This window comes from Phycodurus eques, chromosome 6 (assembly GCF_024500275.1).
Source record: "Phycodurus eques isolate BA_2022a chromosome 6, UOR_Pequ_1.1, whole genome shotgun sequence".
Taxonomy (NCBI): domain Eukaryota; kingdom Metazoa; phylum Chordata; class Actinopteri; order Syngnathiformes; family Syngnathidae; genus Phycodurus; species Phycodurus eques.
Genome location: NC_084530.1, coordinates 31,161,943 through 31,183,013, shown reverse-complemented (window position 1 = coordinate 31,183,013; position 21,071 = coordinate 31,161,943). Strand labels below are relative to the sequence as shown.

The 21,071-nt window shown below is 49.0% G+C and overlaps 2 protein-coding genes and 1 long non-coding RNA gene across 13 annotated transcripts in view; 1 reads left to right on the top strand and 2 right to left on the bottom strand.

The window, feature by feature from the left end:
- Positions 1 to 9,565, bottom strand: part of rbm47 (RNA binding motif protein 47) — a 40,269-nt gene extending 30,704 nt beyond the window's left edge. For 3 of the 4 annotated variants that reach the window (XM_061679237.1, XM_061679241.1, XM_061679242.1), the window contains exon 1: positions 8,111 to 8,201. The gene's annotated coding sequence lies outside the window, so the exon portion shown is untranslated. Of the gene's footprint in view, positions 1 to 8,110; positions 8,202 to 8,757 lie in introns of those variants that run through there. The other variant, XM_061679236.1, reaches the window with a different exon arrangement.
- LOC133403871 (amyloid beta precursor protein binding family B member 2-like) overlaps positions 8,145 to 21,071 on the bottom strand; it is a 77,327-nt gene continuing 64,400 nt past the window's right edge. For all 8 annotated transcript variants that reach the window (XR_009768743.1, XR_009768741.1, XR_009768744.1 and 5 more), the window contains 3 exons: positions 20,267 to 20,726; positions 11,131 to 11,261; positions 8,145 to 8,231 (listed from right to left, as the gene is read on the bottom strand). The gene's annotated coding sequence lies outside the window, so the exon portion shown is untranslated. The remainder of the gene's footprint in view (positions 8,232 to 11,130; positions 11,262 to 20,266; positions 20,727 to 21,071) is intronic.
- Positions 8,994 to 16,924, top strand: LOC133403874 (uncharacterized). Its single transcript, XR_009768749.1, has 2 exons — positions 8,994 to 9,781; positions 16,143 to 16,924. It is a non-coding gene; the product is annotated as an uncharacterized LOC133403874 (long non-coding RNA).

The window sequence follows — 21,071 nt, the reverse complement described above, 5'->3', positions numbered from 1 at the left end:
TGTCGTATCTACGATGTCTTTGATCAAATGCGCTGAGCGTTCAGTTTCCCGTTCTTACGTGGCGTCGTCGCTAACTTTAGAAGGTTTTAAAAGTAACGAGCTCATTTCAAAAAATCTACGGAGGAGAGAGTGCAGGTATTTGTGTTTAAAAAGTGAGGAGTAAAAGTAAAAAGTCGCCAGAAAAATAACTACTCAAGTAAAGCACAGATACCTGAAAAATCAACTTAAGTAGAGTAACGAAGTACAAGTACTTAGTTACTTCCCACCTTTGGATCATTCCAATCCCAATGAATGTTTGGAGTTTTTTTTTTTTTTAAATGGGATAATGATCTTTCCAACGACACCGTGAGCGCTTTGTCACCTTCGGTACAATCTGGATCAAATCATTTTCAAAAATCAATATAAAGCACAGACCAGTGAACTAAAACGGAAAATAATTTTCTGTAATTATGATTGATTTATTTTTTTAAAACTCTTGGCATGCAGGTGAGGCTTTGCCTCCTCTGGTTTATGCAATTCGACAAGTAGGTCTTTTGGTTAACCCTCTTGATAATTGGCATGTGCAAAGTGTACGATCGCCTCGGGCGGCACGAATGCATTTACAATGTCAAGTTACCGCCGATGTCGAATTCTGACCGCGGTTTAGGATGTGTTAAGGTTAAGATCAGGGCGGGTTAGGGTTCGTGGGCTTTATATCAACGCCGATTACTTCTTTCCCTGTCTGGAAGCGGTAGGGCGTGTTCTACCGGGGTACGGCAGCCAATCGTATTGGTTGGTGAGACTCACCCCGGGCCTTGAGTTTCATACCCGTGCTCTACAGAACACTTCATCGAAGGTAGGAATATTGAAGTACATGTACTTTATGGTATCAGAAATGTGTTTAACTTGAATGATATATCATACATTTCTTTCTTTCTGGTCACACATAAATGACCAAAATAGGGTAACTTAAAAGCTTATGACCTCGCTTCCTTTGTTTTTAGGTCAATCGAATTTAGTACATTTGCATTTAATTCATGAAATGTTCCACGTTAAGCTCATTGAGTGTTCCCCGTGAGTAGAATGCCCCTTTTATGAATCCCCTGAGAACGTAAGATCACGATGTGATGTACGGTTGCAACCAATCTTGACTTTTTCATTCTTTTTTTTTTTTTGGGAGAGGCACTTCATTCTTTTCAACACAGTCGCCCCCGCAAACAAAGCAAGAAAGATGAAAATAAGACGGTTGGATTGCAGTATTAACTCCGTCTACATCCGGATTCCTGAACGTGTACACAATGGCTAAGCTGCCGAGCGGTGTCGCGAAACAGGGATTTTATGACAAGAAAGAGAAAGAGGAAAAACAGTTCCACCTGTTCCTCATCTTGCGAAGGATGGACTGAAACAATTCACAAAGCGTAAGACGAGGCATTGCAGCGTGGGTGACGGCTTAAAGATGAAGTCAAATACGGATGAAGTATCCGTTTCATCGACGGTAAGGGACACGTGATTTGTTTTATCTGCGGTCATTTCCTCATTTTCTTTTGCAACCGCCTGTACAAGCGGCAAGCACGTCGGCAATAGCGTACTGATACTAACAGGCTGGTCCGGCACCAAAGCAGGCTTGTCGCAATGACAGAGACATTCCGCTCATTACAAGCCTGTCCGTGATCAAAACGGGTTTGAAGCAAGCTGCAATTATTACATATTGTTGCTTTAAGGCTGGAAAAAAATCCCTCGTTTTCGGAGACCAAACTGAGCTGTTAAACAAGACCATCAAGTCCGCAGACAACTTAACTGTTTCCACCGCTAACCTTTGCGTCACAGAGCACGCCCCTGTCGCCGAGCAACTTAGATGACGAAGGATAACGATCACGAACGGTAACTTAGCGGAGCTATTCGAGTCTTTCGTGAAACCCAATACGGAAAAGTGCACTGCGCCGTCGCCCTTTGCTCTCAGTAGTCCTCTATAAATGCTCATGGGAAAAGTGTTCCAAAGAAATTCATATCCTGATAGTTTGGCCCGTAAAGCCTTTCAGGGATAAACCAGTTTACAAAACAACCCTTCTGATACGTCTTCCTATTGTCGGAGCGGCAAACATTTGCTCAGAAGTCACACTGTGGTGACAAATCCCAACCGAGCCTCCTCTGCCCTCTTCTGAGGACAACGCCGTGTTACATATATCAACAGGGTTCTTGTTCTGCCTCCTGCTTCGGAGAGCTTTGAATGACGTCGAAGTCATTTAAGGTCACGACAGGTTTTACGCAGCGTGTTCAGTACGTACGGGTAATAGCTTGACAATCACACGCCCGCAATTGGGACAACTGCCCCGTTGCGTGGAGCAGCAGTCACGCGGCAAAGAGATCGGCCGATCAGGTGTGTCGTGCGTGAGTGTGAGGACAAGCGAACAAGCTAATATGTCTTCTCTTGATCAACAAAGAAAAATCAAAAAAATCCTCCTCCCCGTTCGAAGGAGGCAAAAGGAGGAGGGAGAAAACAGTGAAATGAAGCATGATAACAGAGTTAGCATTAGGAGGAGAGCGGAGAGGAGGATTCAGCTGTGTCACCACGCAGGGGGTGGCCCGGGTTACGCGGGGGTCAAAGGTGAGATGACGCAAGACGGGGGCACGCGGGGAGAAGGGCTGTTGTTGCAGCCTTCGCAACGGGTGGATGGCAGGCACCTGTTTACACACGCACGCACAAACCGCAGCCGTCACAGAGGAAGACGCTTGCGCAATAACATCTGAGGAGCAGAATTTTCGACGCAATCATCCCAAAGTAGTAAAACGCCACATTACGCCCACGATGTCCTGGGTGAACGAGGCGATTCGCGATTCGCGGGCGCAACTCAGAACTGGACGATATTCGAGCAATAGAAGGCACAGCAACACAAATGTAACTATTGACACACTTGCGAATATTGTGAGTCCGTCTACAACACATTTCACAAACATGGTGAAGTGAAAACATGGGAGTTTTCCACTTACAAATGGTCGGGGTTACAGGATTTGGCTTCGTGGTATGGAGCGGTAGTATAAGGGCAGGGTATTTTCATAACATTTATTCATCAAACGGCACCGTTTCCAAGTAAGCCCCCAAATACCCGTTCGATACGAAGCGCGGCTCTCGTTACTGAAGACAATCCCGCTAAATCCGAAAAATGGGCATGGCGGGCAGCTAGTGGCTAGCAGTCCACAGGTTTGGGCTTCGAATCTCACCTCCGGCCTTCCCGCGCGGACTTTCTATGTTCGCCCCGTGCTCGCGTGCGTTTTCTCCGGTTACTCCGGTTTCCTCCCGCATTCCAAAAGACTCTGAATTGTCCATCGATGTGAATGGCCGATCGTCTATATGTGCCCAGCGATCGGCTGGCGACCGGTCTGCGGTCGACCACGTCTGTTACCCAAAGTCAAGCTCGCCCGCGATCCCAATACGGACAAGCCTTACAGAAAACGGATGCGTAAATGATGGACATGAACTGTTCCTTTCGAGGAAACAGGCCCCGGGGAACGTGGACCAACTCCCTCGCGTGGTTTATGGACAGCGATGGACATCAACGCCCGCCAATGAGGCCAATGCGGGTGGATTTCAGCAGTGGCGAGTAACGTTGCCTTGCCCACTTGCCACTTTGGCAGGTGGAGTTTGATGTCGATATTTTAAAATAGGCTCACCAAGGTCTGTGTGTTGGTTCAGACTCAGAAGTCTGATATTTATGGTGGTTCTTGTAGTCTTAAACATTGAGGGTCTTGTTTTGAATGTGCATCGAGGTGATTTACAACCCCAATTCCAATGAAGTTGGGACGTTGTGTTAAACGTAAATCAAAACAGAATACAATGATTTGCAAATCATGTTCGACCTCTATTTCATTGAATACGCGACAAAGACTACAAAGATATTTCATGTTCAAACTGATCCACTTGATTGTTTTGAGCAAATAATCATAAACTTAGAATTTGATGGCTGCAACACGTTCCCAAAAAGCTGGCAGAGGTGGCAGAAAAGACTGAGAAAGTTGAGGAACGCTCATCCGACACGTGTTCGGAACATCCCACAGGTGAACCGGCTCATTGGGAACAGGCGGGTGCCGCGATCGGGCAGAAAAGGAGCTTCCCTGAATTGCTCAGTCGTTCACAAGCAAAGATGGGGCGAGCCTCACCTCTTTGCGAACAAGTGCGGGAGAAAATAGTCCAACAGTTGAAGGACAATGTGCCTCAATGTACAATTGCAAGGGATTTAGGGATTTCATCATCTACGGTCCAGAATATCATCCAAAGGTTCAGAGAATCTGGAGAAATCACCGCATGGAAGCGGCGAGGCCGAACACCGACATCGAACGCCCGTGACCTTCGATCCCTCGGGAGGCGGCACGGCATCAAAAACCGACATCAATGTGGAAAGGATATCACCGCGCGGGCGCAGGAACGCTTCAGAAAACCAATGTCAGTCAATACAGTTCGGCGCTACATCCGGAAGTGCAACTTGAAACTCTACTATGCAAAGCAAAAGCCATTTATCAACAACACCCAGAAACGCGGCCGGCTTCTCCGGGCCCGAGCTCATCTCGGATGGACCGACGCAAAGCGGAAAAGTGTTCCGTGGTCCGACGAGTCCGCATTTCAAATTTTTTTGGGAAATTGTGGACGTCGTGTCCTCCGGGCCAAAGAGGAAAAGAACCATCCGGACCGTTATGGACGCAAAGTTCAAAAGCCAGCATCTGTGATGGTAGGGGGCTGTGTTAGTGCCAATGGCATGGGTCACTTACACATCTGTGAAGGCACCATTCATGCTGAATGGTACATACAGGTTTTGGAGAATCATATGCTGCCATCCAAGCAACATCTTTTTCATGGAGGCCCAAAGCTTATTTCAGCAAGACAATGCCAAACCACATTCTGCACGTGTTACAACAGCGCGGCTTCGTAGTAAAAGAGTGCGGGTACTAGACTGGCCTGCATGCAGTCCAGACCCGTCTCCCATTGAAAATGTGCGGCGCATGATGAAGCGTAAAATACAACAACGGAGACCCCGGACTGTTGAACGGCTGAAGCTGCACATCGAGCGAGAATGGGAAAGAATTCCATCTACAAAGCTTCAACAATCAGCGTCCTCAGTTCCCAAACGTTTCTTGAATGTTGTTCAAAGAAAAGGTGACGTAACACAGTGGCAAACATGAGCTTGTCCCAGCTTTTTGGGAACGTGTTGCAGCCATCAAATTCTAAGTTCATGATTATTTGCTGAAAACAATCAAGTGGATCAGTTTGAACATGAAATATCTTTGTAGTCTTTGTCGCGTGTTCAATGAAATAGAGGTCGAACATGATTTGCAAATCATTGTATTCTGTTTTGATTTATGTTTAACACAATGTCCCGACTTCATCGGAATTGGGGTTGTACATGTAAACGGGTTGTAAATATAGTTCTTTAATCTAGCTATAATAATATGAAACATAATTATCCAACAAGAAAATTGCAGGTAGGTAAAATGGCTCTTATCTCTGGGGAACCACAAGCCTCAGTGACTGGTGAGCAAAAAAGTTAATGTCAAGCCATGTTTACGGATAACAGGAGTATAAAAAACAATCTAAAGATCTTCTGAGGACAACACTGTGTTACATATATCAACAGGGTTCTTGTTTTTACAACAAATCCCAGAAAAACCGTATAAAAACAAAGCCCTAAAGTCAAATGACGTACGCGAGAATGACATGACAATCAACTCGACCCGTGGCCTCTGCTTCCATTGTCGGTCGTTTACAAAACTGCCGTCTCGCGCCGGATGAATTCTGAAGACTTTAGCTCAGTTGGCATCTAACACCATCGGTTTTGGTTCTTTGTTTTTTGGGGGGTTTTTGTTATAATGCGACCGCAAACGTGAGCAATATGGACAAATGTGATGACGAATTTGAACCACGGGAAAAAGAAGTACAAGCAGTATGTCTTCATGTATCGACAATTATCAAACAACAAAAAAGGAGCTCGCAATCGCCACTCGTCATCAACGTTCGGGTTGAGATCACAATTTGAAGTTATACCTTTAACTTCTTTTAACACTTGTACGGACATTAAGAATGTTAAAAATCACAATGCACCGAGTGCCGGGCCATATATCGTCGAGCTTTATTCGATCCATACTTGATTTATGCTCGATAAAGAAAAAGGCGATCGCCGATTTTATTTTCGATACGTTTCGCTACTCCGCGAAACTTCGGCCGACATAGAGGAGAAGATGCCGGCCGTAAATAGATCCAAAGAAGGGCACGTCCGTCGTTCGGAAGCAACCGTAGTCTGCAAAACGTGTTCCGATGAAGCGCGACGCACGCGTGACGTGAAAGAGAGCCGTGACGACGCGTCGCTGCCGGAACCCGAACGCGACAACGCCGCGGACCGCGTAGCCATCGCGGTGGCAGTTGAAGCCTTTTGCAGTTTGCTCGCGACCGGATGAATTCCATTTGAATCAAAATTCTGTATGAAACATTTGATTTCTTGCAGCTACGTGCCGCCGGTGTCTCATACTCGGTGGAACATGAGGGGGAGCTACTGAGGGAGGCGGAGGTGCCGCCAAAGAATGCCGCCATTGTGCTTCCCAGGTATGCGTGCGTTTGTCACAAACACAGAGCGATGCTGAGGAGCGATCCGATCTTCTTAAACAGCACAAGAGAAGCGACTGCTGCCTTCCTCGCAGACCGCTTTTCTTTGGCCAACGTCCGCAACACTCTCGGTGGATTAGCTTGATGGCTTTGTCTCGCTCTCTCGCTCTCTCTCACGCGCGCCCACCGCACTTCGTGTTCCGTTTCCCATCGTGAACACGAGATGGTCACGTGACAGTCACGTGACACGCAGCCGCTATCCTGTTCCCGTGCCGAACGATATCAAGTCTTTCAAAATATATTTACAAACGGCTCTCGCACACTGGCTTTTTCCCCTCCCGAAACCCGATACGGCTCGAAGGCAATCGCTGATACCGCGCGAAGGGAAAAAAACACTGGATCGGAATTCCTGCCTCGAATGACCGTGTCCCTCTTGTGATCCGGTCAGGTGAGACACTAAGTCTCTTTGTGTTTCCACATACAATAAAGCGTCATCAGGTCTGACCAGTACTTCGACACAAGTGACACACCTCACACGCAAAAGTGTGCCACGACTTACGGCATTCGCAACGACGCCGGCCATCTTTCGGGATGTTCAATAAAACACACCCGCAAAAAGGGGGGGTGTAATCCCCTTTTGTAGCCAGAAATGAAGGAATTGGTGAGAGAGATATTAAAGGGGGAAATAAATGTTGTCTTCAGGAATTCCTTTCCTAGTTCAACAAAAAGTTCCTTGTTTGAATGTTTCATTGAATATAGATATAGGCAACGTTGGAAACTGCTCGTTGATTAACTGATCGAGGTTACCGGGATACTTTTGTTTCCTCAAATCATTTTCAAAATGTCAGCCACTTTGAAAATGCTCAATATTTGTCAATAATAGCTCCCAACATAACTTCTTAAGTTTGATCTTTCTTGCGACTGAGACCTAAAATATATATATATATATATATATATATTTTTTTTTTAAATCACTTTAGCTCACTATTTGACCAGAGTTATGAATAATTTGGGATTTAACCCAGAGCGACATTAACAATCGGCAACAAATTCCGTGTGCGTGGAATAAACTTGATACTAATACGAACGAGTTCAAATGAACGCGCGGCGTCACATCGACACACATACAGAACGAGCCGATCTCCTTTGTACATCAACAAAATGGCCAAGGCTAAAGTGGCGTCTTGCTTAACCAGTTTGAGAAAAACATAAGCACGAGATGACTCGACAAGACAACACACGCACGCCTCTGCGCAAATAAATACAGCGGCCGTCCCCTGACCTTGTAGTGAAGGTTAGCGCCGTCGGCCGGGTCAGTGCGAACGTTGGAGCGCAGCTGAAGAAATGTCCTTCCAGAAACTCACTGCGTTGCGTGTATCTCTAGCAACCGGGCGAGAAAACACAGCGCCGTCTCCGAATAAGCCCAACGGTCCGTCACGTCACGTCACGACACGACACGACACGACACGTCACGTCACGTCACGACACGGCACGACGCGACGCGACACCGACCTGGGGGATGACGGGATGTGTCGTTTCGCCTACTTTTTGGGTTCTTCTTCAGCCGACGTTTTGGGACATTTGACGGTCCGGGCCTCACGTTGTCATCTTCGCGTCCTCGTCCGTCAGGTTCTGCGCCGTCTCTCGTCGGGCGTCCGGGCGCCTCCTGTCTCGGACGACGGGGCCCCCACCGCCACCGGCAGCACAATCAGAAGTGTTCCCCGACAACGCTAACATACAACGTATCGAACACGGGCAGACTGAAAAAGAGGACGAGCCGGAGTTTCTGTTCCTCTTTGGGTGTTTTTTGGGATTCTGACTCAGATCCTCCGTTTGCCTCTGCTCCAGTCACGACAGCGCTTCTTGTAGACGCAACAGCGGGAGACGAGAAAAAAAAGCTTTTGTTTTGTTTTTTGGAGAGGGGGGCATGAGAGCCCACAAGGTCTACAAACGGAGGAGAGAGGGAGTACAGAAGGTGAAGGAGGGAGAGATGGAGGGAGGAAGGCCAGCGGTAATTAGTCAGCCTGTACCTGACTCTCACTGACATAAGCCCCGCATTCCTCGGAAGCGGGGAGGGGAGGAGGCCGAGGAAAAAAGAGGGGGAAAAGTTCCAGCGCACTTAATGAACCCCAGGAAGCCATCAGACGACCCTCGCACACCAACACTCGCACACGCCACAAAATCGTCCTTACAGCACACCATCGCTGACGTTCAGGTGGATGCGCGCTCACGCTTCTCCGTCCGTCGCTTTTCTGCTTCCGTTCTGGGCCCTTCTTCCTCTTTCTTCGTCTCGCTCTCGCTCTCGCGCTCTGGCCGCACCTGTGCACGCCGTGCACACCGGCCGCTTGACGAAACTCACCAAACCAGAATGGGACTGCCCAAACCATCTCCGTCCCTCCCCTCTCCGCTATCACTCCGCATCGGGAAATGCTATCCAGACGCCGTGCTAGCGTGTGCGCGCTAAACGGCACAAACCTGAATTGTAGCCGCGAGAGCGACATTCCACCTGAGGGCTGCGCACCTTTTAGTACAAAGCTTTGACTCAGGATCCCACAATGCTGTCGGCTACAGGTGAGTTTGACTCACTCGCTGATGCTTCCCCGCGCCGCACGCCGCTTTCGCGCGTTCCTATCCGGTTCCCTCCCGTGACGTCGAGCCGCCGTAACGCCAACTTTCAGCAATAACAACTCACACGCTCTCGCCTTTCTCTCCCCCTGTTGCGATCCCCGTTTGAAGACGGCCGCCGACGACCGCGGGGGGCGGAAGGGGAAGAATCCCACTTATGCGCTCTCTCGTTCCTCTTGGGGGTTTCTGCAGATTTTCAAGCAAGTAAACCGCCGCATTTTGAAACGATTGTTATTATTTAATTGATTCATCACGGGAGTGTGGGGAAAAAGTCCAGATTTGCTGACAGGGAGGGGCGTTCGACTGCTGTTCCTCGATCAACTCCGGGTGAAGCGTACGAGTTAGTTAATTCCATCCATTTTCTCGACTCATCTTGGGGCAAAGGGTGTAATCGGACTACGTCTCGGACTGCTCGGCAGTCGATTACAGTGCGCGTGCGCTACTCAGGTGAAATGTCGGGCTGAACTTTCCAATGTCCAACTGTTCTTTGTTTCTGAACGTTCTGCATCACTCGCAGGAGCTGAGGGGCAAAATCCACAGCAGGTGTTTCATCGCAATGGCCATTTATTGGGGTCTTTCATTACACCATCAGTAAGTCATTCATTATTTCACGTTCTATTTAAACTCCCGTTTTTTATGGCGTTGTTGTATTTGAACGGACGAGCCCGTTCCACTCGGCCGGGGCCAGGATTTCAACCCGCAACCTCACAACTGTGAGGCGCGTGTGCTAACCAGTTGCTCACCGTGCCGCCTTTAATCAATTTGAAACAATCGAACACATTTTTAACGATCAATTATTATTTCAGCTCTGTAGAATTCTGCGCTTGCAACTTTCTTTTGCTCACAAAACGAGGTCCACGAAGGCGAGTTCGGCCGAGTTCGTCGGAGTCCCGACCTCGACCCAACTGAGCACGTCTGACCGGACTCGGAAACTCGGCGGCTATGAGGCAGGCCCCTCGCAAATGTTTCCGCGCGCGGACGGAGAAAGAAACTCCACAGTCACACGCAATCCTGCTGATGAAAAGTCTTCCCGGAAGAGTGGAAGCTGTTGTCAAGGAGAACATTTTCATCCATTTGTACTTCCCGTCGTCGTTCCGGCCAGCTGTCCCAAAGCTTTCGTGTACGTCGTATTCAAGACTGTAAGATGCGAACGGCCCTGACACGGCTTAAGAAAATTCTATTGGTAATGCGCAGTATTGGACGTCATTTTGGAACCCGGGCCTTCACCCGCCTCTATCGCGTCTCAATTATGGCAACCATTAATCAATGCTACGCGACGTGCGCTGTACAATCACAGTACACGGCTGCGCGACGGACACCATCTGCAGCAATTCAGAATCCATTTTTATCCAGCAAAATTCAACACGACATTCTCATTCAATTGAACATCGTGTGCAGTTGCAAGTTGACCGGAACAAGTTTTGCTCCGACGAACCGATCAGATGACGGGAGAAATGGCGGCGCTGCCGTGGGCGAGTCCCGTCGCCAACGTGGTCGAAGTCACATCGGCGAGGCCCGGCACTACCGATTGCGACGGCGCTCGGCAGACGAGATGGACTCGGCGGCAAATAGAGGTCGCGATCTGATTCGACGTGCGCTCGTGCCGGAAGCGGCGCAGCCTCGAGAAATGCCATTTCACGGAACAAATACAAGAATCGAGTTCGGAAGTGTCGGTCAGTGTTTCCGATCGCGATTGGGCCAGCGGAGAAGGCCTCGCTGGTCCTGGCAGCTTCCCGCTGTCCAAATTGCAGCGGACTGTACGTCCAATCAAATTCCAGAGTTTGTTTCTCCTTCCGTGCCTGTTGTCCGTACGCGTTTTCGACATCACTTCCGCAAGCGCTCTTTCATCTCACCGTCGTGCGTGTTCGATCGCGCGGAGACCTTTCGACACGCAAACACTCCCCTTTCATTCAGCTGAGTACGTGCGTCCGCTCACTTACCTGAAGATCTCGTAGGAATAAAAGCGGGGCGGGGCCACGCGCTTCCTTCTTCCTTCTCTCAAGGTCTCGGCAAACACCTTGTCGTCATGGAGACGAGGGCAGCCAGAGCAGCTCCGAGCACGAAGGCAACGCTGCGGACGGAAGAGAGCGAGCTGGATTTCTGTTTGGAGCGGCGACACATATACACGCGCATAGGTCGGCGCGCGCGCGCGTACACGCACTGCGCGCGCGCGCGCAGTAGGGAACTTGTGTGAATAGGAAACCGAGATTGAGTCACATGTGCTCACACGGAGAAGTAACGTTTCAACAGAGCGGCTGAACTCTGCGCTGGGAGGAGGCCGAGGCCGTTGGACGTCTTGCTCAATGCGCAAGTGCTTACGTAACACACATTTATTGACTTGAAACATCAATTAGGCCTGACACGAGTAAATGAGTAACGATGCGATATTGACACCATGACCGGTGGACAACGCAGTTCCTCCAAAGTTGCCATCGAGACTCTGTCATCCTTTCACTCACAAAAGAGTCGCTGTTAAACATTCCTACTTTCACAACACTTATTGTGAACTTGTTGTGCCACACGTCATACCGCCCTGTGCTTTCATCCTAATTTAAATATCCACAAATTGACTACCTACAGGGGTTGCTGTCCAAATTCAAGCCCCCTTTGAAAATAGGATTGCGTTATTATACAATATTGTAGTCTGCATTTGTTTGTAGAAGAATGATATTCCACAGTGAGGATGATATTCCATTTTGTCCTCATTGGCGCCAATCCCACCGGACTTTGGGGGAATGGCGGGACAAAACCTGGACTGGTCGCCAGCCTTCACACACTCGCGTTCCCACCTCGGGACAATTTAGAGCCTCGGACGTTTTGCGACGTGGGAGGAAGCCAGAACGTGCAAACTGCGCAGGTTTGTTTGGGTGACTTTTCACTGGAACTCGGAAGCTCCACGGGATTTTTGTGGACTTCCTGGTTGCGTTATGAGGAATCCCACTCGTGTTCTCGGCAGGGAACACGCCCCGCTGCGACGTGATTGGCTGGTGCTTTGCGGGAAGGCCACGCTACGCAGACGGAACCAGATGACGTTCCAAAAATGTATCACATTTTCTACAAAATCAAAACAATCAAGTTCGTCACGGTTAGGTTTAGGGCGGGTTACAACGGGTCAGTGGGCCGCATATCCTAGAAGACCAGTGGGATTCAAAATATCGCTTCCCGGATTGTACCATTTCTGATGACTTAGCTCACGGTCGATCGAGTCAGATTCGTAGTGCTGAGGTAGAGGTTTGGAATTTCGGCTGTCCCGTGTGAAGTTTGCACGTTCTTCTCGTGCCGGCCTAAGTTCTGTCCGAGTACTCTCAAGGGACTAAATTGTCCGCAGGTACGAACGTCAGTGTGAGCGGTTACGGGACGATACGGCGACCGGTCCGGGGCGTACCGCGGCCCTCGTCCCAAGTCCGTCGGGATAGGCTCCGGCTCACCTGAGACCTTAATGAGGACGAGCGGGAGAGAAAATGGCTGGAAAGTCGTGGCTATCATTTGACTATTGTGTAAACATGCCGAGCGTAGTGCCTACGCGAAAACAGAGTCGGAATTCAGCCGTGCTCCCTTGAAAAGGGGATCGGAACGACGGCAATACAAACATGAACGCACACGCGCCCTTGAGGAGAGCGTAAGGCACAATCTTCGGCCGTGAGCCGTCGGTCCCTGTTGCGCCGCAAACGCTACAGCGGCACCTGAGACTAAAAAGAAACGAGGTTTCTCACAAATGCAAAGCCTGACACTCTTCATTCCTGACTTTGCTGCATAAAGAGACACGCCGCAGTGATTCTCAACTGCGGGCTGCGGAAACCAAAAGTCGGTCACAGAAGAGCCGGTAAAAAAAAGACAGACGCCGATCGGTTTCCAACCGTCCCGAATGGTGAGCGGTCAACTAGATCGCGAGGTGGCATAATCACCTGTGGTCACGCGGACACTGGAAGGCACTTTTAGTTCGTACCCTACGCGTGGTTTTCGACTGCGCTAGCGTAGGTTAGTGTTAGGCCAGGTTGCGTTCCAAATTCAAGATATTTCACGGCCGTTGGAACACAACTTTATTGTAAATGGAAGGAGGACACCCTGTACACTGAAAGATGAAACGGGCATCCCACGTTGGACTGGACACACATTCGTCAGATATCGTCTTTATGTATTTGTATTTTCCCACATTCCTGGCGATGAGACAGAAAGTGTGCAAGTCGTTGCCTCACTGTCTTCAGAATCAGAATCATCTTTATTTGCCAAGTTTGTCAAAAAACACACAAGGAATTTGTCTCCGGTCGTCGGAGCCGCTCGAGTACGACAACGGACGGTCGATTGACAGAGAACGCTTTGGAGACCTAAAGACATTGACAAAAACAGTCACTGAGCAATAAAGGGTTAATAGTTATCTGGTAATGCCGGTACAATTGGGTTTTTTTTTTTTGGACAATTGTGCAAAAAGAAGCAGAGTCCTCCAGCACTTAGAGCAGTTCGAATGACTAATATTGCAATCGTCCGCCGCAATGAGCGTCGTGCAAAGGGCGCCGACACTTCAAGGAGTGTACGCGGTTTCGAGTAACGAGTAGCGCGATCATCTGGGACAATGTCGATTGTGCAAATGTGCAAGTCCTCACGGGCGGCTAGGGGGGTACCGACAATCCTTTCAGCAGTTTTGATTGTCCGTCGCAGTCGGAGTTTGTCCTTTTTTGTAGCAGCGGCAAACCAGACTGTGACGGGAGAACACGGGATCGATTCGATGACCGCCGTGTCGAACTCTTGCCACACATCTTCTCTGCACCTCCGACGACATTTGCAAGGCGTCTCCGGATAAGGCAAAACTGCCGCTTGACGCGATGATAAATAAATCACACTGTTCAGTGCTGCACTTCCCTGCCTTCTATACTGATTCGTACAAGTAAGAATATAAAATATTAATGTTGCACTTTACAAAAAAGAAGAGATCAGTGCCAAGATATACAGTAAGAGTCTGTGTAACGTTTATTTGTAACGTATTTTTGATATTTCAATTTTACTGTATAGATTTTTGAACATAGTAGTTATGTTACTCAGTTTCTTAAAAATGTGCTCCGAAAGCCACTTTGAACATGTACACAGAACAGTTTCAAAAATATGTAACTGGACATGTTTGCAAAGGTCACTTTGAAAGAAAACAAAGTTCTGATCCGGTACTTTTCCACAAAAGCGACTGTCACTAAACGATGCGCGGTCATTTGAAGGGCACTCTGAGCTCGCGTGCGGCGTCTCATACATCGGAATTGGCTTTCGATGAGTGAGACGCATCGAATCCGAACTGATTATCATCGCTCACGCACACTCGAGATTTGCCCTTGTGACGAAAATGGAGCAAACGCTTCCAGAGCTGCCCTTCGACGTGCACATCACACCCTCGATGAACACCGAACGCGGTCGCATATTTGAGCGATATCAAGCCGTGAAGCGTTTCCCAAGCGGACACGGAGCAGAGGCAGATGAGGTTCGGCCGCCCCCCGGACGGACGCGCCGGGGAGACGCCTCGGGATTCGCCGGAAGAGTTGGCCCGAGTGGTCGGGGAGGGGGCGGTCCGGGCTTCCCCGCTTCCACCGCGGACGAGCGAAAGAAAACGGACGGATGCTTCCCGACATTCATTGAGCCGAGGCAGATATTTTATATTTGACACAAGCGAAATCTCTTTTTCTTTTCTCTCTTTGGCACGTTGGAAAAGTGGTCGGGAGTCGTCATCAGGTTCAAGACCTCGTTGAGGCTTTTCGGATGTAGGGGTCCTAAAGTGAGTGTATAACCCAACCCCAGAGATCGAAAGGTTGAGCGACGCGTAGGCGCACGCCGTCAAACAAGAAGGCGCCAAAAGCGGCATTGAACAGCTTCCACTAAAGATTAGATGACCTTTATTGAGAAAATTCCAGGTCGGCTTACGCCCGCACGACCCGCCATCTCCTGCTGGGCCGATTATTGAATATGAGGTTACACACACACACACACACACACACGCACACGCACACACACACACACACAGAGCAAGGGGAGTCCTGTTGCGAGGCCACATCGCTGACGCGTGTTGGACGGGATTATCCCTCCAGCTGGACTCCCACCCGTGGACGAGTGAAGCTCGTTTGGATGAAAATCACGGCATCTTTTTTCCACTTACTGTTTAAGCCCTTCTTTTCCAATAAATAAACTGTACTTGTTTTTCTTTGTCTTTTTTATAAACTCAAATGTCTTTTTAAAGGCTCAATGTTTTTGTATTCCAATATTTTGTGGGTCACTCACGCGAAGCGGCACTAATGAAGAATGGCTGCTGCTGTCGTGACAGAGGAACAACATACTCATCGTACATACTGCGTATATTCATTCATCTTCCATTGCGCTTCTCCTCACGAGGCGAGAGGCGGGGTACGCCCTGAACCGGTCGCCAGCCAATCGCAGGGCACGAAGAAACAAGCAACCATTCGCACCGACGGGCAATTTAGAGTCTTCAATCAACCTGCCGTGCATGTTTTTGGGATGTGGGACGAAACCGGAGTATGCTGTGTGCGAACGTATTTATATAGAGATATATATAGAGAGAGAGAGAGAGAGAGAGAGAGAAATTCCAGCATTAATTTGACCTATAACCTGTCAATTGACAAAAGGGGTGTGTAGACTTTTTATATCCACTGCATAACTCCACCCGACAAGAAAGAACGAAGAACCACTCGGTCTCCGCACCGTGCAAATCTATTTGGATCAAATCCAAAATGAATGTCACCGCGTCCGCTCATTTATTGAATACTATCGACTGGATCAAAGTAAGCGTTACTGCGTTAAAAATGTTGAGGTGCCCTTGAGCAAGGCATGTTCTACTGCAACAAGTGAAATGGAAAAGTGCATTTTGGATTCTTCAGTGCGGAGATTCCCAACGACTGTGCCGTGAGAGATCATCCGAACTAAAAAAATGGTCTGAAAACGATCATTTGTTTCCTCCATAAAGGTGACGCACGGTGACGCTTTTCCATGAGATGGCAGAAGACGCCACGACGAACCTGTGAAACCAAACGTTGCCACGCGTACAGCAGAATCAACAAAGTAAGCAGGCCACCGCCGAGTCAGAGGAGACCGGCGATGAAACCTTTGAAGTTTTAGTGGTTGGTGACACTGTGGTGAGATTTTGCTTCGACCGTATGCAATGTCGCTTTTGGGGAGAAGTGGAACCTTTGCGCTGTGCTGCGGCGCTTCGGACAGCAGGTGGCGGCATCTATTCCGCTCGTCGCCTCAACGAGAGGAATGCAGAACGTCTCGAGAGGCCACAAAGACCATTCTTTGCAATTATCAACACCGCTAGAGAGCGATATTCGCCTGGCATTCTATTGATTACTTTTGGTGTATGATACTTTTTCCCTGTGCTGCGCGATACTGAGAGTTGCCTAACGGCTTGTCATGCTGCCGCAAACGAAACGAAACAGTCACGCAGTAGCACAGTATAGCCTACAGCAATACAAATGCCGACTGCAACGGTAGCAAACGTCAACATTATCTTTGGGGGGAAAAAAAAAAAAAAAAAAGATGATTTTGAGATGCAGGTTTTGTACGGTGTCTCGTGAGTGTACCAATAGCCGACGTGGCCAAAGTGTATTTTCCAAAGCACAAATGCACACGTGTGTGTTTCACAGCAGGACGGAATTATCACCATGTTCTCTTTTTGCGGAACAAATAAGAGGACAGTGTTCCCTCGCCACTTGGCGCTTCACGTTTTGCGGCTTCCGTGCTTCGCGGGTTTTTCCAAAATATTCATCAAAACAAATAAAAAATTCATCCAAAAATAAAAGTGAAAAAATACAGCCCTGTCAGCAGCCATATTTGATCAAAGAGGGCAGAGGTTACGCTTCTGCGGCACGCCATTATGGCGTGAATGAATCTACCGAAGAAAGAGGACGCAAACATCCGCAAAACCGCTTCGATCGGGAAGCCAAACGTGCGGTGATAGGAGGCGGGGTCGTGTCCTCGCACGGGGGAATTTTGAAGCAAAAGAAAAAACAAAGACCACAACTCCCCATCAGCACGTTTTTCTGCAAGGCAAAACCAGCGACACCGTCGGCGCCTCCAGCAGAAGCGTCTCCGAGACGAGAGCTTCTCCTCCGCCACCGACGCAAGCCTCTTCGCCTCTCGGCAACGTTGACCAATGGGAATTACTCCACAAGATTGAAGCAAATACCTGGACTGTTGTAACTGTTGTAATGTCTCAAATATGTGAAGTATAAATACGGTTTGCATATTTTAAACATTTAAACACATACACGAAAATCCTACTCTGCGGTTTTTCACCTTTCGCGGGGGGTTCTGGTCCCCATTGACCGTGAAAAAACAGGGATCACCGTATTGTCTCGCGCGTTGAGGAAATCAGGCATCCAAAAAAAAAAAAAAAGGAAGAAAAATCTTCACCTAATGTGTTGTCTAAAATAGTGTAGCTCTTCTGCTCGTTATCATATTGTTGCCATGGCATCACAAAGTCTCGCCACCGCGGTCCGGCACTCCACCGCGATTGGCTATAAGAGGAAAGGGAGAAAATGAAGCGGGACAGTGCGGGGGAGCAAAAAACGAGTTTGTGGCAAGTGTCGAACGTTTGTACCTGTGGCGGAAGGACAAAGGTCAAAAAGAATTGGAAGCAGCCCATCGTCACTTATGCAGACGACGCACGCTTCATCTCCTGCACGGAGCTTTTCTTGCAGAACCAAAGCTTCCCCCGCAGCACGCGCGCACGCACACACCAACACTGTTTGATAGTCATTCATTTTTCCAATCTGCGCACCCTTACGGTCCGTTCCAACCGTTCGTGACGGCTGTCAAAGCTGATTAAACCCACAATGAATATGAATCCATTTTTAATCAGAAGTGAGCGGTCCTTGGAATCGAATCCTCATCGTCAGGTCGTCTCGTCGATATTGTGCGCGCGTGCACGCGTGTGTGTGTCGGACCTGAGTGAAGCAGGTCACAAAGTGGTGGACCGCTGCCCGTGAATTCGGAATATGGCTGCATCCGAGAGAGGGTTTCATTGCGACCGTAAGAGCCAAACTACCTTCGGCAGCCCGCGGCCCGAATCTCACACCACAAACAACTCCGGGTGGATTATTTCAACCTGGATAATCCGAGTCCTCGGGTGTCGCGCACGACTTCGCAAACGATACTGGCTCAATGAGGCCACGGTTGGTAAAAGTCGAGAAGGTCCACAGAAGTTCGCTTTCGTCTGCAGCAAGGATGTGAAAAGGAGAGGGATGAATATTCATCTCACGTCAGCAGCTCCTGGAGGACAAGGAGGAGCTCACCTCTCCACTTCTTCCACCCGGTGAGATCGAGCTGAGAATAATTCGTCATTTATCGCATACGTGCATACGTCGATTCCCGTATAGGATTTATCGCATAGGCAGTCGGAGAAGTGCGGCGGTGTTCCGAAATTCGATGAATATAAAGCAGTTATTTCTCATGATCTTAGGGGTAATATTTGAACACAATTTTTTTGACTGGCTGCTGATTTCTAAACTAGTTATGCATTCCATTTTTTATGTTTACGTGTGCGATAGTATGAGACGATTATTATGGGTTCACAATCATGACAGCCCTCCGAGGGAAAACATTATCCGAGACACGAAACGAACGTGACCTGGAACAGGACAAGCGGTTTGCAAAATCAATTATATCGTTGTATAATATCTCTATATTGCGCAGGCATCTGTAAATTGCCAAAACAAACTATTACTCGGCACCTCTGATAACTTTAAAAAGCTGCTTACAAAGTGCTTCGACAGACGGAAGCGAACGCAACAGTAGGACAGCGACGCCGTCGTCATATCGAAACGACGGCGCCGACTCGATGCGAGAAGCAAACAAACCCGAGCGAGACCGAGAGGCTCCGTGTGGAACCAACAGATTGTTTGGGAAATACACACAAAGTCCAAAAGATCAAATATGCAAATGCATACCAAGCACACATCTGCCGTTAAAAAGACGTGACGTGACGCGACGGACCCGATGACTCCGAAACGTTTTTTCTACGCCTCGCATCCGTTTAATAACTGAGCTCCATTTATCGAAGCGCATCTTTGAATGAACTGGAACGTGAAAAGTAAACTAAGAAAGGATTTTTCTTTTGCGCGCCGTGATCACGTGAGAAATCATTGAGTTGCCCCTTAAATCAAGGAAATGCATTCAGATGCCCATCGTGAACGCACGCCGCCAGTCTCCCTGCCTGCACGATACAAAGAATTCAGTCTGTGCAAGGCGACAAGAGGGATTTCGATGAGCTCCGTTTCACACATACGAGCGACCAACTATTGAATAAACCTCCACCCAACGCCGGGTGGAGTTTTTTTCTGGGTGAAGCCCAGACTTCCCTCCCCCCGGCCACTTTCCGGGGGACCCTCCCGGTGGGACGCGCCCGGAACACCTCACCGGGAGGCATCCCAACCAGATGCCCGAGCCACCTCATCCGTCTCCGGGCCCCTCCCCGATGACCGGGCTTCTCAGCCGTTCTCCAAGGGAGAGCCTCCCGGACACCCTGCGTCTCTTGCCGCTAAATCCGGTATCCTTCTACGCCACGCATTTGAATGCAACACAGCTGCACGCCACTGAAAACTAACGACAGCCTAGCGCTCGGCACACTTTTAAAGGTTTGGGCGCGCTTGCGGCTTCCTCTGACGTTCCAAAAACATGCATGTGGTGTTCTAATTGTCCCTAGGTGTGAAAGTCAATGGTATCTGCCTTGTGATTGGCTAGCGACCGGTCCAGGGCGTACCCCGCCTCTCACCCAAAGTCAGCCGGGATAGGCGCCAGCTCACACGGGGCCCGAAATCCCGACAGGCCGTTTGGAAAATTGCAGGGTCGGATGAGGTTTGCTGATCTTCTTCATGATATGTTTTTTTGTCACCGTATGAGTGTGCATCGACAAAATGACTGTGGCTCATGTGGAAAACGAAAATCACGAAAATCTTGAATCTGACATGATGCGATTTATTATGAGTAGCAAATTTCGACAATTGTGATAGGTTGGCGAGAAGGGGAAACGAAACAAACGCTGCGGTCTAAGAAAAGAGACAGTCGGCCCTGTTGTGCGTTTGTACTCACCGCACGTTTGCGCGACTCCGCGCAGGACAGGAGCACGTGCTTGGCGGCGAGCGCTACGCTTTTGCCGGCGCCGACCTCCCGCCGGCGGGCTCGTTCTCGGGCCTGACCGTGGCCCGTGCGGCCACCGCGGCGGCGCCGATCGCAGCGCGTCGCAACTCGAGGGCTCGCAGGAGCGACTGAAACAAACGGACGTGAAAAGTGAGCAACAAATGAGACGGAATTTGTGTTGTAAATAAAGATGAGTGTTGATTTGAGGCTCAAGTCCTGCAGATGTGCGCATCTTGTCTGAAGCGTTCTTCAGTCTGGATGAGCGGGACTCCGTGATCGAGCACGTAAAGGTCACGGCGGTGTTTCCTCCGTCCTCGTCGTCTGACCTCGGTGACCCCGCGGACGCCGTCCACCGCGAACACGGAGCCGCGTGACGACTCTCGTTGACAAGTTCCTGACAACACTTCAGCAACTAAATGGGATGGGTTGAATTAACAGAGCTAAATCATGCTAGAATAAGCCCAACTAAAATGAGCAAAACTCGGATTATTGGAGCTCAGTGTGTATAAGCCAAATATAACTCAACTAAACGTTACAGTTAGTGTATATAACACTAACATGATAGGAACTAATTAAGATAAACTAAGAATATCTACAGATAAGAAACGCTAGTTAGCTCACTAACCGAGCTGTCTTATGATAGCTAGCTAAATAGACAAGCAGATAATAAGGAAGCGCGCGTGACGAAAGATAAGCTGAGTTGAGCTAAAGCAAGCTAAGCTAGGCTGGCTAGCTAGCAGGGAAATGTCCAAGCTCT